Source organism: Canis aureus, chromosome 1, assembly GCF_053574225.1.
Source record: "Canis aureus isolate CA01 chromosome 1, VMU_Caureus_v.1.0, whole genome shotgun sequence".
Classification (NCBI taxonomy): domain Eukaryota; kingdom Metazoa; phylum Chordata; class Mammalia; order Carnivora; family Canidae; genus Canis; species Canis aureus.
This window is the reverse complement of record NC_135611.1, coordinates 70,247,296-70,264,112: the sequence shown is the minus strand read 5'-3', so window position 1 is coordinate 70,264,112 and position 16,817 is coordinate 70,247,296. Positions and strand designations below refer to the sequence as shown.

Here is a 16,817-nt window from a genome sequence, read left to right as displayed (position 1 = left end):
TTGCTTCTGGGTTATTTTGGATATGCTACATCAATCCTTATATCCATACACCTATAGCATGTTCCTAAGTTTATTTTTCTTCCTATTGAACAATTTCTTCTAGGAGTATTTTGAACAGATTTACATAAAATAAAACTTTTGAGGACAGTTTTTCAGATAACATCTTTTTTCCCTCCCCTCCTAATTTAAAAGATTTTGGCTATACAAATCAAAGCTTAAAATTTCTTTTCTTTCAGCTCTTTAAGCATATTACTCCATTCCATTCTTGTCTCCAACATTGATGTTGAAAAGCCTGATATCCGTCAAAATCACAATTTATTTAAAGGATAATCTGATGTTTTATCATTTTGACAGGATGCTATAAAAAAGAAGTGTAAATAAATTTGCAACTATAAACTTAAGTCAGTTTATAGTTTAATAATAGTTTGAACATAAGTAAGTTTAATTACTTTCATATTGAAGGGAATTAAAACCTTCTTGGAGAGATATTCAAATAAACAGGAAAATTGACTCATATATTCATTTAATTTTTTTAACTTAAATTCAAGTTAGGTAACATATAGTGTATTATTAGTTCTGGGATAAATTTACTGATCATCAGTTGCATATATAACCAAGCGATGATTACATCAACTCCCCTCCTTAATGCCCACCCCCCAATTAAACCATCCCCTGATCCACTTCCCATCCAGCAACTCTCAGTTTCTTCCCTATAGTTAAGAGTCTCTTATGGTTTCCCTCTATCTCTGTTTTTAGTTTATTTTATTATTCCTTCCCTTTCCCCATGTTCATTTGATTTGTTTCTTAAATTCCACATATGAGTGAGATCATATGGTATTTGTCTTTCTCTGACTTATTTCCCTTAGCATACTGTCTGGATCCATCCACATTGTTGCAAATGGCAAGAATTTATTGATGGCTGAGTGCTATCCCATTAAACAAACAAACATAAAACAAACAAAACCACATCTTTATCCATTCATCAGTCGATGGACATTTGGGCTCTTTACATGTTTTGGCTATTGTGGACAATGCTGCTATAAACATTGGGTGCATCTGTGTCTTTGAATCACTATTTTTGTACCTCTAGAAAAATACCTATTAGTGCAATTGCTGGGTCAGAGTAGTTGCACTTTTAACTTCTTGAAGAACCTCATACTGTTTTTAAGAGTGGCTGCATCAATTGGCATTCTCACAGTGTAAGAGGGTAACCTTTTTTATGCATCCTCACCAATATCTGTTATTTATTGAATAGTTATTTTTAAACATTTGGACTAAATGAGGTTGTATCTCACTGTGGTTTTTATTTGTATTACCCTGAGTGATATTGAGCATTTTTTTGTGTCCCTGCTGACTATCTGGATGTCCTCTTTGGAGAAATGTTTGCTAGTGTCTTATACCCATATCTTGACTGGATTATTTGTTTTTTGGTTGTTGAGTTTGAAAAATTCTATTTATTTAAATTTTATTTAAATTGCCCCCTTCTCCCGCAGCGTCCGCATTAAGTGCTCAGGAAGCAGAGCTCAGTCCCCAGCTCGCCGGCCCTTTGCAGTTTAGATTCAGATCCCTAACAATTGGCCCCAAATATTGTCCAAATACTTAATGGGACATATACTGAATGGAAATTATACTGAAAAGTTTATCTAAATTTGAAGTTTAACTGGGGGCTATTGCTCTTTAGAAAGCTAAAGAAGGAGGAGGGAGGGGCAAGATGGCAGAAGAGTAGGGTCCCCAAATCACCTGTCCCCACCAAATTACCTAGATAACTTTCAAATAATCCTGAAAATCTACAAATTCGGCCTGAGATTTAAAGAGAGAACAGCTGGAACGCTACAGTGAGAAGAGTTCGCGCTTGTATCAAGGTAGGAAGACGGGGAAAAAAGAAATAAAGAAACAAAAGGCTTCCAAGGGGGAGGGGCCCCGCGAGGAGCCGGGCTGAGGCCGGGGCGAGTGTCCCCAGGACAGGAGAGCCCCGTCCTGGAGAAGCAGGAGCTGCACCAATCTTCCTGGGTGGAAAGGCGCTCGCAGGGAGTTAGAGTAGGACCCCAGGAGGGGGGGATGCCCTCGGGCTCCCTGGGACACTAACAGGCACCTGCGCCCCGGGAGAGGGCGCCGAGCTCCCTAAGGGCTGCAGCGCGCACAGCGGGACTCGGATATTATATTATATTATATTATATTATATTATATTATATTATAATATTATAATGTTATAATATTATAATGTTATTATTATAATAATATTTTAAATTTCAAATAATATCCTTAGATATTATTATCTAAGGATGTCTTAACTTTGGTTATTAATTGATATATTTGGCAGCTCCCACCTTCAGGGCATATATATTGAGGATTGTTAAGTCCTCTTGTTGGATAGATCCCTTAAGTATGATATAGTGTCCCTCTGAACTCTCACTACAGTCTTCGGGATAAACTTTAGTTTATGTGATATAAGGATGGCTACCCCTGCTTTCCTTTGAGGACCATTTGAATGTTAAATGGTTCTCCAACCTTTTATTTGCAGGCTGTAGGTGTCCTTCTGTCTAAAATGAGTCTCTTGTAGACAGCAAATAGATGGGTCCTGCTTTTTTATTCAGTCTGACACCCTGCGCCTTTTGATGGGGTCATTAAGCCGTTTCACGTTCAGAGCCACTATTGAAAGATGAGTTTAGTGTCATCATGATATCTATTCAGTCCTTGTTTTTGTGGATTGTTCCACTGGACTTCTTAAAGGGGAATTTTAAGAGTCCCCCTTAACATTTCTTGCAGAGCTGGTTTGGAGGTCACATATTCTTTCAGTTGCTGCCTGTCTTGGAAGCTCTTTATCTCTCCTTCCATTCTGAATGAGAGCCTTGCTGGATAAAGTATTCTTGGTTGCATGTTCTTCTCATTTAGGACCCTGGATATATCCTGCCAGCCCTTTCTGGCCTGCCAGGTCTCTGTGGAGAGGTCTGCTGTTACCCTAATACTTCTCCCCATAAAAGTCAGGGATTTCTTGTCTCTTGCTGCTTTAAGGATCTTCTCTTTATCTTTGGAATTTGCAAGCTTAACTATTAAATGTCGAGGTGTTGAATGGTTTTTATTGATTTTAGTGGGGGGGGATCTCTCTATTTCCTGGATCTGAATGCCTGTTTCCCTTCCCAGATTAGGAAAGTTTTCAGCTATGATTTGTTCAAATACATATTCTGGCCCTCTGGCCCTTTCGGCGTCCTTGGGAACACCAATTAAACGTAGGTTTTTCTTCCTCAGGCTGTCGTTTATTTCCCTTAATCTATCTTCATGGTCTTTTAATTGTTTGTCTCTTTTTTCCTCAGTTTCCCTCTTTGACATCAACTTGTCTTCTATGTCACTCACTCGTTCTTCCACCTCGTTAACCCTTGTCATCAGGACTTCTAGTTTGGATTGCATCTCATTCAATTGATTTTTAATTTCTGCCTGATTAGCTCTAAATTCTGCAGTCATGAAGTCTCTTGAGTCCTTTATGCTTTTTTCTAGAGCCACCAGTAGCTGTATAATAGTGCTTTGAATTGGCTTTCTGACATTGAATTGTAATCCAGATTTTGTAACTCTGTGGGAGAGAGGACTGTTTCTGATTCTTTCTTTTGAGGTGAGGTTTTCCTTCTAGTCATTTTGCTCAGTGCAGAGTGGCCAAAAACAGGTTGTACTGGGAAAAGGAGAAAAAGACAGAAGAGAAAGAAGGAAAGAAAAGAAAAAAAAGAAAAAGAAAGAGAAGAAAACGAGGAAAAAAAAGAAAGAAAGGAAAGGGTGGGGGAAGCAAACAGAAATCACAAAGCAAAAAAGCAAAAAAACAAAACAAACAAAAAAAACCAAGGGGGAGTATCCTCTGATTCTGTAAACTGTAAGTCCCTTGACTTCCCCGGAACTTTCCAGTGCTGCTTGGTCAATAATTTGTTTTTCCCATGTCTGTCTAGCTGGTCTTCTGGGGGAGGGGCCTGTTGTGCTGATTTTCACGTGTGAGCACTTGGGGGAGCTGCTCTGCTCCCTGCCTTGTGCAGGGCTCAGTGAGTGATGTTTATTCTGTTTATCCAGTGAGGCCACCATAATGCTCAGTGGGGGTTGTTTACCCCGTGAGGCCCCAGGAGGAACAACCACAGTGGCAGGGCCAGCTCTGGAGCCCTGGATTCAGCCCCCGCAGTAGCTCCGGAGCTCTCCGTCTGCAGGGCCTGGAGGCTCCGGGCGGGGCGCTGATCTGCTCAGCTCGGGGCAGGAGCGTCCTTGCGGTCCTGGGCCCTCCCGGCCTCTGCCTGTCCCAGGGGCGGGCTGGATCCTGGGCTGTGTCCGGGCGCCCTGTGCTCCGGGGCCTGCGCTGTTGGATTCGCGCTCCCGGCCCGCAGCCCCCTCCGCGGAGCCGCCGCCCGAGCCCCTCCGAGCTGCTCCCAGGTCCAGCCGGGGACGCTGCAGCCCTTCAGGGAGCTCGGCCTCGGGGTGTGGCGCGCTCTCCACGGGGCACAGGTGCTATGTTAGTGTCCCCGGAGCCTGAGGGCATCCTCGCCCTCCCGGGGTCCTGCTCTAACTCCCTGCCAGCCCCTTTCCGCCCCGGGAAGGTCGGTGCAGCTCCTGCTTCTACGGGACGGGGCTCTCCTGTCCTGGGGACACTCGCCCCGGCCTCAGCCCGGCTCCTCGCGGGGCCCCTCCCCCTTGGAGGCCTTTTGTTTCTTTATTTCTTTTTTCCCCGTCTTCCTACCTTGATAGAAGCGCGAACTCTTCTCACTGTAGCATTCCAGCTGTTGTCTCTTTAAATCTCAGGCCGAATTCGTAGATTTTCAGGATGATTTGAAGGTTATCTAGGTAATTTGGTGGGGACAGGTGACTTGGGGACCCTACTCTTCTGGCATCTTGCCGCTCCCCCTCAGGCAATTTTTTAAAACTAGGCCTTCTACTAAAGGGAAGAACATAAGTATGCTTCTCAGATTGAAAGACAGTGTGCATTTCACATCAGCTTATAGATGTATAAAAACCTGTGCCCACATTGAGGGTTTTGGTTATGCTCTTTTCTAATTTTATTTTTTTTATTCTGGATTTTAAGTTTCACTAGAAATGATCCTCATACATTTTCAAATAATATCAGATCCTGTTAAGAACATAATTTACATGGCCCCCAATTGAATTTAAGTTCGAGAGTGTCTTAGGGAAAGCTAAAATAAGAGAAAGAAATGAAAACTTTTTTCCGTTTTTTCCCCCCTAAGAAATCTCCTTTCTTGACACCATGGTTAGTTTCAGGGAGGTTGCAGGAGGTTTTGAGGGAGGCTCTACCAATTCCAGGTGAGTGAAGAGTTTAAATTTAAACAGGGCACCTGATGGGCTCACTCAGTTGAGCATCTGACTCTTGGTTTTAGCTCAGGTCACCATCTCAGGGTTCTAGGATCTAGCCCTGTGTCAGGCTCCACACTCAGTAGGGAGACTGCTAGAGATTCTGGCTTTCTTTGCCCCTCAGCCTGTGCATGCTCTCTCTCAAATTAATGAATTAACTAATTTATTAAAAATATTTTATTGGGGATCCCTGGGTGGCTCAGCAGTTTAGCGCCTGCCTTTGGCCCAGGGCGTGATCCTGGAGACCCGGGATCGAGTCCCGCATCAGGCTCCCTGCAAGAAGCCTGCTTCTCCCTCTGCCTGTGTCTCTGCCTCTCTCTTTATCTGTGTCTCTCATGAATAAATAAATTTAATATTTAAAAAAATATTTTATTTATTTATTCATGAGAGACACACACACACACAGAAGCAGAGACACAGGCAGAGGGAGAAGCAGGCTTCTTGCAGGGAGCCTGATGCGGGACTCGATCCCGGGTCTCCAGGATCATGCCCTGGGCCCAAGGCAGGCACTAAACCACTGATCCACCCAGGGGTCCCCTAATTAACTAATTAATTTAAAAAGTTTTAAAAAATAAATTTAATCAAGCTTGTTTAGCCATCCCTGACTGGCTGTCAGGTAGTTCTGTGACTCATTGAAAAAGAAGGCAGGGGTAGGGTAGGAGTAATACAAGAGATGAGTCTCAGACAAGCACATCTACATAGAAAATATATTTGTTTCACCAATTTACAAAACTCCTTGAAATGTTAAGTAGCATACAATTTCATTGAGACTTTTATTCAGGAGTAATAGATTAAAAGTACTTAACCAAGTCAGTTCTTCAAACTTGCTTTGCCATTTCCACACGGAATTCATTGAAAATAAGGTGATTATACAGTAATTACATAAAATGTAAAGCCTTCTATTTAGATAGATATATGGAATTTTAATTACTACCAGCTAGATTGAGATGCTGCTCCCAGCTCAGGGAGTTAAGAAATCAGTGAGATCCTGTTTATGTTCTCCACAGCGTATGATACAATTTTTTGTTTTTTTGTTATCTAGTGCTCTTGGAAGGCACTGTTTATGGAAAAAAATTAAAATACTCCTACTATTCCTAATTAAGATTAACAGAATTCTTTGTCATGTTGGGTGTATTTGGGCATAAAATTACAATCATTTTGACATTAAATTCTCATTACTGTATTTCCCCAGAGTGATTTTGTTTACAGATATTGTTGAAATGCTGACTGATAACAATCTTCCTCTAAATGCCATTCTTTTGCCTACCACTTCTTATTACCTCTGCTTTCATTTCTCCCAACAGCAACACACAACCTCTTCTGTATTATGAACTTTGAATTTCATGCAAGACGGAAGGAAAACAAAAAGCACAAAATGATCTCCCCACTGGTTTACCTAAGACTAAAACCTAAGACCAAGAAAACAGTTGGTAAAATCATTTTCATGCTGAGCAAGTTTCTGAAAGCCCCATCTGGGGGAGTCAGGAGAGTGCCCAGGTAGCAGCCCAGCCCATTGCTGTGTGGTGCCGGGTGGGGCAGTGACTCCACAGCTGCTCAGTGAGGCGCCCCCACAGCAGGATGTGTGAAGATGATGACAATGATGATAATGATACCAATAGTGATGATAATGATGATGGTGGGTTCTGTGACCACCATTCCTGAAATGGTGCATACCAGGCTACACCTCCTATTCTGGGAGAAATGTGACGGATGCTGGGGATTGAGGAGATTGGTAAAGAAATGGGATCCCTCTTTATTTCTGAAAACTCCTCTGCAAACCACCCTTCCAAGTTTTGCAGTCTATCAGAGTAGGCTTCCTCATCTGAGACACAAGCTTAGAGCTAAGCTGTGCACTGCACTTAGAACAAGGGAAGGTGGAAAGTTTTTAAAATAATCTCAGGAAGTGTTATATCTTAACACATGTTCTCAGCAGCTTAGTGGAGTGGTTCATGCTGGAGTTGGCAAACATTTTCTGTTAAGGGCAATTCTCTACTCAATTCTGTTGCAGCATGAAAGCCACCACAGCGACAGTGCCTAAATGAATGAACATATTTTTGTTTCAATAAAACCTTATTTTTTGAAAAGAGGTATTATTAGAATTAAAGCCAGGTGTTCAAACAAAAACTTATAGACAAATTTTAATAGCAGTACTATTCATAATACCCAAAAGGTGGAAACAACCCAAATGTCCATCAACTGATTAAATGATAAGTAAAATGTGATATAGCCATACAATGAAATGGTATTCATCCATGAAAAGTAATGAAGTTCTGATACATGCTACAACATGAATGAAACTTGAAAACATTATGGAAAGTGAAAGAAACCAAACACAAAAGGTCACATTTGATTCCATTTATTTAACTATTCAGAATACAGTATTCCCCTCTTTTTTTTTTTAATTTTTATTTATTTATGATAGTCACAGAGAGAGAGAGAGAGGCAGAGACATAGGCAGAAGGAGAAGCAGGCTCCATGCACCGAGAGCCCGACGTGGGACTTGATCCAGGGTCTCCAGGATTGCACCCTGGGCCAAAGGCAGGCGCTAAACTGCTGCGCCACCCAGGGATCCCCAGTATTCCCCTCTTATCCATGCAAGATAGGTACCAAGACCCTAATGGATGCCTGAAACTGAAGACAGTACCGAGTCCTTTACATATTATGTTTTTTTCTTATACATTTATACCTGTAATAAAGTTTAATTTAAAAATTAGGCAAAGAAAGAGATTAACAGTCATAACTAATAATAAAATAGAACAATTATAACAATATATTATAATAAAAAGTATATGAATGTGGTTTTTGTCTCTCAAAATATCTTATTGTACTGTACTCCCTCTTCTCCTTGTGATGATGTGAAATGATAGAATGCCTACGTGATGGGAAAAGTAAGGTAAATGCCATACACATTATAATAGATTTTTAGACTGCTATTGACCCTGGACAATACTTCAAAACGAGGATCATCTTCTTCTGGAGCACAGTTGACCATGGGTGATAAGAACTATGGAAAGTATAACCACAGATAAGGAGGGACTACTGTAGATAAATCCAAGGACAGAAAGGGTATTACCAGGGACTGGGATTGGGAGAATAGGACTGACTACTTAATGGACAGGGATTTCCTTTAGAGGTGATGAAAATGTTCTGGAACTATAAAGTGAGCATGGTTGCACAGAACTGTGAATGTGCCAAAGCCACTGAATGGTACACTTTAAAGTGGCGAATTTTATCTTAAGCATATTTAACCCCAATAAAAATAAATAATTAAAAATCGGCAGTGGGGGTTTTATGCTATATGTTGGCAAATTGAACTCCAATAAAAAAAAAATAGGAATAAAGAAAACAAAGAGAAAAAAAAAAGGCAGTGGGCCAGATTTGGCTGGGGGCCTGTAGCTGCTGATTCCTCACCATCTGTGAACTGCAAACAAGTTATCTAGCCTCTCTGATCTTATCAGAAGATCATGTGAGGATTAGAATAGTTAACACTTAGAATTTAAAATAATGCTTGGAATACAGTAAATATTCAAAAGATGTTAGGTGCTATTATTATTGTTACCATTATCGGTAAACTTTTAGAGTCATGAAGCTCTTTGAGAATTTGAGGAAAGTTATGACCTTCTCTTTAGAAAAGAACAACATACAGATGTATGCATATGAAAGTTCCCCAAGGTCACAAGCCCAGACAAAAGCAGGGGCCTTAACAAGAACCCCTAGACTTCTCTGCCATCCCAGCTACCTCTTGCTGATACACTTAACAGGGCTTAGTGGCTAAGAATGGAAGACCCCTCAGGGGGTCTCAGGTTGGAAAGATATAGCCATCAAGAGAAGGCTGGAAGAATAGGAAATAAAGATATAGGGCCCTTATGAGAAGACAAGATGGTCCCAGAGTTTTACTCTGCCCAAGTAACCATTTATCTAGAAACCCCAGTGGCCAGGTTGAGCCACATGAGCAGCTGTCCCCAGGCCACAGGCAGTAGGAGTGCAGGGCCAAAACTCTATGCTCTGAGATCAGCTGGCATGACATTGGAAGCAACAAAGAATATAGAGATGTTATCAAGGAGGGTCTACTAGCTGTTATCCATACTGTAGTAACTATTTTTTTTTCTTATTTTTGTATTCCTGATGCTCTGACCTTTGGGGCCTTGATCCTGGGGAGGTTCTACCTCCCAGGGTTAGCTAATTCCTATAGAAAGCAAATTACTCCCTTCTAAGGCACCTTTGATAGACAAATCAACTAGTACAGAACCCATATCCCCACCTGGCTCCTCTAAAAAAAAACTATCACACCCCAAGCCAATATTTCCCCTGCCCTAAATCACCCCAGGGCCAGGTACCCAACAAATAGGGAACACCCTTATAGTCTTCAGCCTGCCAAAATTATTCAAATGAACCAATCTTCAATTTACTCTGAACACTTACCTTGCTTCACCTGTTTCTTCACTAAAAAAACACCAGTAAAGGCTCCAGGCCATGCTCTCCCCTCTTGTGCCTCTCTACCTATGAATGACTCTGGTCTTCCTCATGTGGTTCTGAGTGCCATAATGTGCCATGCCTCCTAATTCTAGAGATCTGTATCAACCTCTTCCTTCATAACAGTCATTTCCATGTCTGTGTGCCTTACGACACCTGATAAAAACAAGTCCCAGGTACAAATTTTAACCCACATACTTGACAGCGAAACTGGAACTAGTATCACATGAAATGGAAGGATTGGAATTCAGCCTAGATACATGGTGTTGGGAACAAAGGTCTAGGGAAGGTCAAATGTTGGATACTTAAAACACAGGCCCAGGCCATGGTCAGACTTGCATCAGTCCCTTGCAATGCAAGTTTTTAAACCAGGCAGTTTGAAGTAAAACATCAGATGAGAGACTTCTAATTTTCCACCTGTTAATGAATGACAAGGGGATCCCTGGGTGGCTCAGCGGTTTGGCACCTGCCTTCCGCCCAGGGCATGATCCTGAGGTCCCGGGATCGAATCCTGTGTTGGGCTCCCTCCATGGAGCCTGCCTCTCTCTCTGTCTCTCTCTCTCTTTCTCTCTCTGTCTCTCATGAATAAATAAATAAATAAATCTTTTTTTAAAAAAATGAATGACACGTTTCCCTCACCCCTTATCTGCATTTGATTCTTGCATAATCACCCTCACCTCCTACCCTAGCTAGTTCCAGGGGAGTCATTCAAGGGCTCATCAGTGAATCCTCTAGATTGGAATTAAGACTCCTCAGAGATATATGCTCAAGAGAAAAGAGTTAGGTTTCTAGTTTCAGCAGTCCCCTCTCACTGGCAGGGCTGACTGTGGCCCAGTTGGTGGCAGATTTTTTTAAGTAAGTATGGCAAAAAAGTAAAGTTCAAAAAAAGGCATAAATCCCCTGTTTCATAATAAGAAAGGCGCTAGCTAATAATAGTACTAATAATAGTAATAATAGCAATAATCCATTGAGTGGATGTTGTGCCAGAAGCTATGCTGAGACATCCTCCATTAATTCTTAAAATGTTCCATAGGCATTTGAAGAGGCTCTGCCTCTCTGGGTGCCCCTACTTTGTTCCTGCCCCCATGTGGACCTGCCTTGGCCATAGACTCTTTAGGCCCTGTCGGACCCTCCAGGAAAAGGGGTCCTGCAGGGTCTCTGACTTGAGCATGTGCTCTATCATGTCTTCTTCTTTCCTCCTCGTTTTTAATGTAGGGGAATGAAAAGTGAAAGCACTTGGGGGTGGGCAGAGACATGCTGTCTTAATAGTGAACATTTATTTTTAAAGATTTTATTTATTTATGATAGACATAGAGAGAGGGAGAGGCAGGCTCCATGCCGGGAGCCCGATGCTCCATGCCGGGAGCCCGACGTGGGACTTGATCCTGGGACTCCAGGATCAGCCCTGGGCCAAAGGCAGACGCCAAACCACTGAGCCACCCAGGGATCCCTTAATAGTGAACATTTCATTTGAGTAAGAACTTGAGAGTTGAACAGCCTGGGTTCAGATATCAATTCTACCACTTCCTAGCTGTGTAACATAACCTCTCTGTGCCCTTCTTCTCCCAACCTAATAAAATGTAAAAGTAAGATCAAAATTTGGATAGACAGATACTTATAGGTTAAAACGTCAGCTAAACTAAGAAGAACATAAATCTCATTCTTTGAAATAGAACAAATTATTAATTGTGCAAAACTCCATGTTAGTGGAGTAGGAATTTACAGAGTTGCCATAAACCAGGTTAAATAATACCACACAACAGCACTTTGATAACCTTTCTCTTGGAAATTTGCTAATGGCTTAAATAAAGACTGAGGAATCTCATATAACCAAAATGATTATCATGGCTTTAGGAATATCAGGATGAGCACTGCGTGTTATTCTGAATGTTGGCAAATTGAACACCAATAAAAAATAAATTGATTATTAAAAAAATAAAAATAAAAAGCAAAACTATTTTTAAAAAATATTCTTATGTGATTTGTAATACCCTTTTCTTAAATAAAATGTGTCCCGAGCAAAAAAAAAAAAAAAAAAGGAATATCAGTGATAAGAGAAGGAGGGGAGAGAAGACAGGGAGAGGGTAGAGGAGGGAAGAGAGAAAGAATGAGAGGAAAGAAGGAAGATAGTAAGGAAGGAGAGGAGGAAAAGGGGAAAGGAAAAGAAAGGTTATTATCTATAATCTGTCATCTGCTTTATTCAATTTCACTGTACTTTCTTAAATAGTATATATATAAACTTCATGACTGTGATTTCAATGTACTTCTTGGAAATATTTTATATTGAAGTTTTCTCTCTTATAAGGTTGCTTTTGTGTAGGTGATATCCTGTAAAATGATTTCAGAATTAACCCCTCTCTCTCTTAATGGAAAAAAAAACAAAAACCCTCATCTATAAAATTTGGTTCTGCTATTAAAGTAGGCATCCAGCTTAAAGTAAACTGGCTTATTAAAATACTTTCATAGATTCAACATTAAATATTGCCACTTCTGGGATCCCTGGGTGGGGCAGCGGTTTAGCGCCTGCCTTTGGCCCAGGGTGAGATCCTGGAGACCCGGGATCGAATCCCACGTCGGGCTCCCAGTGCATGGAGCTTGCTTCTCCCTCTGCCTATGTCTCTGCCTCTCTCTCTCTCTCTCTCTCTCTCTGTGACTATCATAAATAAAAATAAAAAAATTTAAATATTGCCACTTCTGCAAGATAAAATTTGAATATCAGTATTAGGATTGTCATGTATTGTGTAAATTATAGATTTCTAACCCACTGAACCAAATCATAGGTATTCAATTCATAGCATGGTAGAAGGATTTGATAAAAACCAGAGCTATTTTTGTTATTAGATGAGTGAGTATTCTAAATGTTTTTCCTAAGGACAAAATATGCTCCTCCACATCAGGATAAGAGCCACTTTAGAATGAGAAGTCGATCTCACTTGGATGCATTTTATTGGAAACCACTCACCAGGGGTCAATTCCTGCTCCAAATGGTTAGAGAACTAAACAGACCGTGATATGTCATCACCAGATTCCATTCAAGGATTAATGGCTCCAAAGTACAAGATGCCTCTCTAAGTCTTCCTGTAATATTAGACCCAAGAGTGACTTTTCCCACCATTCCAGTCCCCTTCGCACACCGAGGGTTAGAGAATGGCTCTTCACAAGTCTCAGAAGAACAGGGCACATGGATAAGCCAGTACATGTTCTAAATCATCACTCTTGGTTCAGGCCAAGTCATAGTACTCATGGGACAAGCCAAAATAGGAGCTCGCCTGCCTTGGAGCAGGTCAGAATTTATTTAGAGCTATCTCCCACAAGTGAAGACTGCAATGTGGCTGAAAAGATGTTGTCTGATTCTACTACTAATTAGGCTCAAATGACCTTGAAAGGCTCAGGGGTTTCTGTAATTCCTCCATTCCATATATAAAAGGCTGCAACAATAAGATTGTAGGACAGTGCCTGTAGCCTTCACAAATCAAAGCTGAGGAGTCAGGAACAGAGCTGTGAAACTTGAGTTCTGGATTCTGAGGAAAGGAAGCACTTAAATGTCAAAATTATACCAAATCCACTTCTGAGAGATACCTTCCCTCCTTTGTTCCCTGCCATCACAAGCTTGCCTCATATGTAGGGAAGTTCCACTGATCATAGTGGCCCCAAAGTAGTATTCAGATCATGGTGAATGAACAAGACAAAGCTGGAATATGGAAAGAAAATACGAAAACTTCATTTTGTTACTTATTTTATATCTTCCTTTTAAAGTGCCTATATTTGTGTAATATTTATAACAAAATTATAGAAAGGTACTGTATCCATTCAACTTACAAATAAATGAATACTCACACAAAAAAAAATCAAATAAATGAATACACATAATTGTAGATGTGCGCTCAAAACACCATCTTCTTATGGCAAGAGTAATGCAAATGATGGAGTACACTGATGGATCCAGATTCAAATTTTATTTGTTTGTTTTGTTTATTTATTTATAAATTTTCTTAGTTAACATATAGTGCAATATTGGTTTCTGAAGTAGGATTCAGGGATTCATCACTTACATACAACACAGGTCTTTTTCAATGAACACATCCAGAATCTACGATAACCATGGGTCCTGGATTGCTTGTGGGAACTTTTTATCAAGAGATAGTGAGGCCACAAATACAATCTGAAAGAGATGTTTCATCAAACTCTGAAATTCAGGAACTCCATCAGCCTGCTTCTGCATTACAGTCCAGTTTGTGAATTATTTTCCCTCACTCTGTTGCAGAGACCACACAGATTTTCAAAGGAACCTTAAATCAATTACTATGGTTGTGTCAGATAATACAGAAAGATCAGCTTCAGTTAAAATAGAAAAGAGAGGGGATCCCTGGGTGGCGCAGCGGTTTAGCCTTTGGCCCAGGGCGCGATCCTGCAGACCCGGGATCGAATCCCACGTCGGGCTCCCGGTGCATGGAGCCTGCTCCTCCCTCTGCCTGTGTCTCTGCCTGTGTCTCTGCCCCTCTCTGTCTCTCTCTGCGACTATCATAAATAAAAAAATAAAGAAAGCCTTTTAAAAAAAATAGAAAAGAGAGAGAATGGAGCAATCACCAAACCTGTCACGGCCACAGGGCTGCAAGAGTAAATAGTCCTCAACAGTAGTACAGGGCAGCCTCCTGTTGGAGAATGCTCAGCCCCAGATCTCTTTAAGTTGGTGCAGGAAGCTGCAATGTAGGCAAAGCAGGTTGTATATTGTGCAAATTTTGTAAGGAAAACCAACCTACAGTTGTACATGTAGCAGCCATCAATAAAGCTTAATATTACAGTGACCTAATATGGTCACATGGATTAATACAGAGCATTTTCAGGTTGTAAATATCAGGGTTTGACTCCTGAAGTCATCATTGGTAAGGAGCACTATTACATTTTTGTGCTTTTTTCAGTCTTACAGGTTTACCACTGGAATGGCCAAGTAATGGGAATAATTCTATATTCTTCATAGGTGGATTGGACACAACTACAGACAAATTTTATTCTTTTCAAATTTCTTCATGGAAATATCTGAGGAAACATGAAAAAGTGTTCCTGAAATGTAAACATTTTCTAGGCATAAAAGAATGATGTTGATAGTATATCATTTTGACAATAGCTTCATATAAAATGAGTGTTCTCCCCCAGGAGAACATCAATGCAATGATTTGCATTTTTATAGAAATTTATAACTTTAAATTATTTTTGAAATAAAGGAAACATTCTGAAGATAGTAGTTTTATTTGCCAACTTTTAATTTGGGGATTTTTTGTGTTTAAAATATTTTTAATTGAAACTCCAGTTTGTTAACATACAGTGTAATACTAGTTTCAGGTGCAGAATTTAGTGATTCAGTACACTCAGTGATACAACACCCAGTGTTCATCACAAGGGCACTCCTTAATCCCCATCTCATCTATTTACTCTATCCCCTGCCACTTACCTCCCCTTTTATAACCATCACTTTGTTCTCTGTAGTTCAGCCAGTTTCTTGGTTTTCCTCTTCCCCCCGCCCTCCATGTTCATTTGCTTTGTTTCTTGAATTCCACATATAAGCAAATTTTTTTAAAAACTTTATTTTTATATATGAGGAAAATCCAGCGGAAGATACTCTTTGTGATAATGTAAAAGAGTTCTGGGAAAGACAATAACATACTCTCACTGATCAAGTAATAGGACTAGATGTAGTGACAGGACTAATAAGCAGAGAGGATATTGCAAAAATATTTGACAAAATTAAATATCAGGTCAATATGCCTGGAGTGCAGAACCATTGATCATGCTCACAAACTAGTATATTAAGAGTCTTAAATGGCAGGCAGAGCAACTTTAGAGAGCCATTTTAGGTATTGATGTATCTGATAGCAATTATCAACAATCTGTGTTGAAGACAGCATCTTTAGCTATCAGTGCTTGTCACACTGAAGGAAGATGTAAAAATAACAAGTTGAAATTAATTCTGGCCCCAAAATTAGTCACTTTGGGTCATAATACTAGGCATAGAAAATGGCTGACCCAATGCACAGTGTCTACATTGCCATACAATTTACTGCAGTAGAGACATCATTATTTGACACATTCCTTGATTATTAACACATTGTGGTACTCAGATATGCTTACCAGGATTAAGGTAAATGTCAATAAAGTAAAGGCATGAAATGTTTGTAACTTGACATCACAGCAATTTCCTGAGGGGTTCTGAGCTGTGGTTTTTAAACCAAAATGAATTAGTCTACCGTTTTTCTTTCAAAACTGCTTGTAAATATCCTGAATGCTATTCAAGCCACTCCATCCCTAGTGTTTATATAACTGTTTCCTGGTGTATTTAATTACTGCCTTTTCAATTGGATTCTGTGAAGTGGTGAGAGTGAGAAGGTGAATCAAGCTATTTAGAGATTAAAAATAGAAATCTTGAATAGAAATTCCAGTATTCATTGAAGTGAAAATCTTAATAGGCAAGATGGTGGAAGAGTAGGGGTCTTCAACTCACCTGGTCCCAGAAATTTACCTAGATGATTTTCAAAACATCCTAACATCCTGAACACCTACAATTTGGCCTGAGATTTAAAGAGAGAAGAGCTGGAATGCTACAGAGGGAAAAGTTTTCCTTCTAACAAGGTAGGAAGGTGGAAAAAAATATATTGAAAAGAATGAAGTGGGAGGGGGCACTGCAACTAGCAGGGCTAAAGTGGAGCAGGGAAAGCCTCCAGGACTGGAAAGCCCAGCACTGGAGAAGCAGGATCCTTAAAAATCCATGTCGGAGTTTTCCCGGATGGAAAATAGCTTAGCATGGAAATCAGGCAAAATCCCAGGAGGGGAAGTGAAGCCTCAAGATTCCTGGAATCACAAGAAGAGTAGGGGCGCCCAGGGGAAAGCTCACCACAAACCACAGGGCAATATCGGTATAGGGCTGGAGAACTGAAGCCCTCCGGTGCATTTGGGACAAGCCAGTCGGTAGGTGGCCTGGCTCCAGAGAGAGGTGGCTGAGCCCTATTCTCTGCAGGAGAGGC

The 16,817-nt window shown here is 40.6% G+C and overlaps 1 protein-coding gene across 6 annotated transcripts in view; it reads left to right on the top strand.

The window, feature by feature from the left end:
- The window catches only part of LOC144317184 (uncharacterized), a 265,145-nt gene that overhangs the window by 213,504 nt on the left and 34,824 nt on the right, over window positions 1–16,817 (top strand). Inside the window, exon 3 of one of the 6 annotated variants that reach the window (XR_013383123.1) lies at window positions 6,633–6,945. The exons of 4 other annotated variants lie outside the window; for them this stretch is intronic. The gene's annotated coding sequence lies outside the window, so the exon portion shown is untranslated. Of the gene's footprint in view, window positions 1–6,632; window positions 6,946–16,817 lie in introns of those variants that run through there. One more of the 6 variants, XR_013383119.1, reaches the window with a different exon arrangement.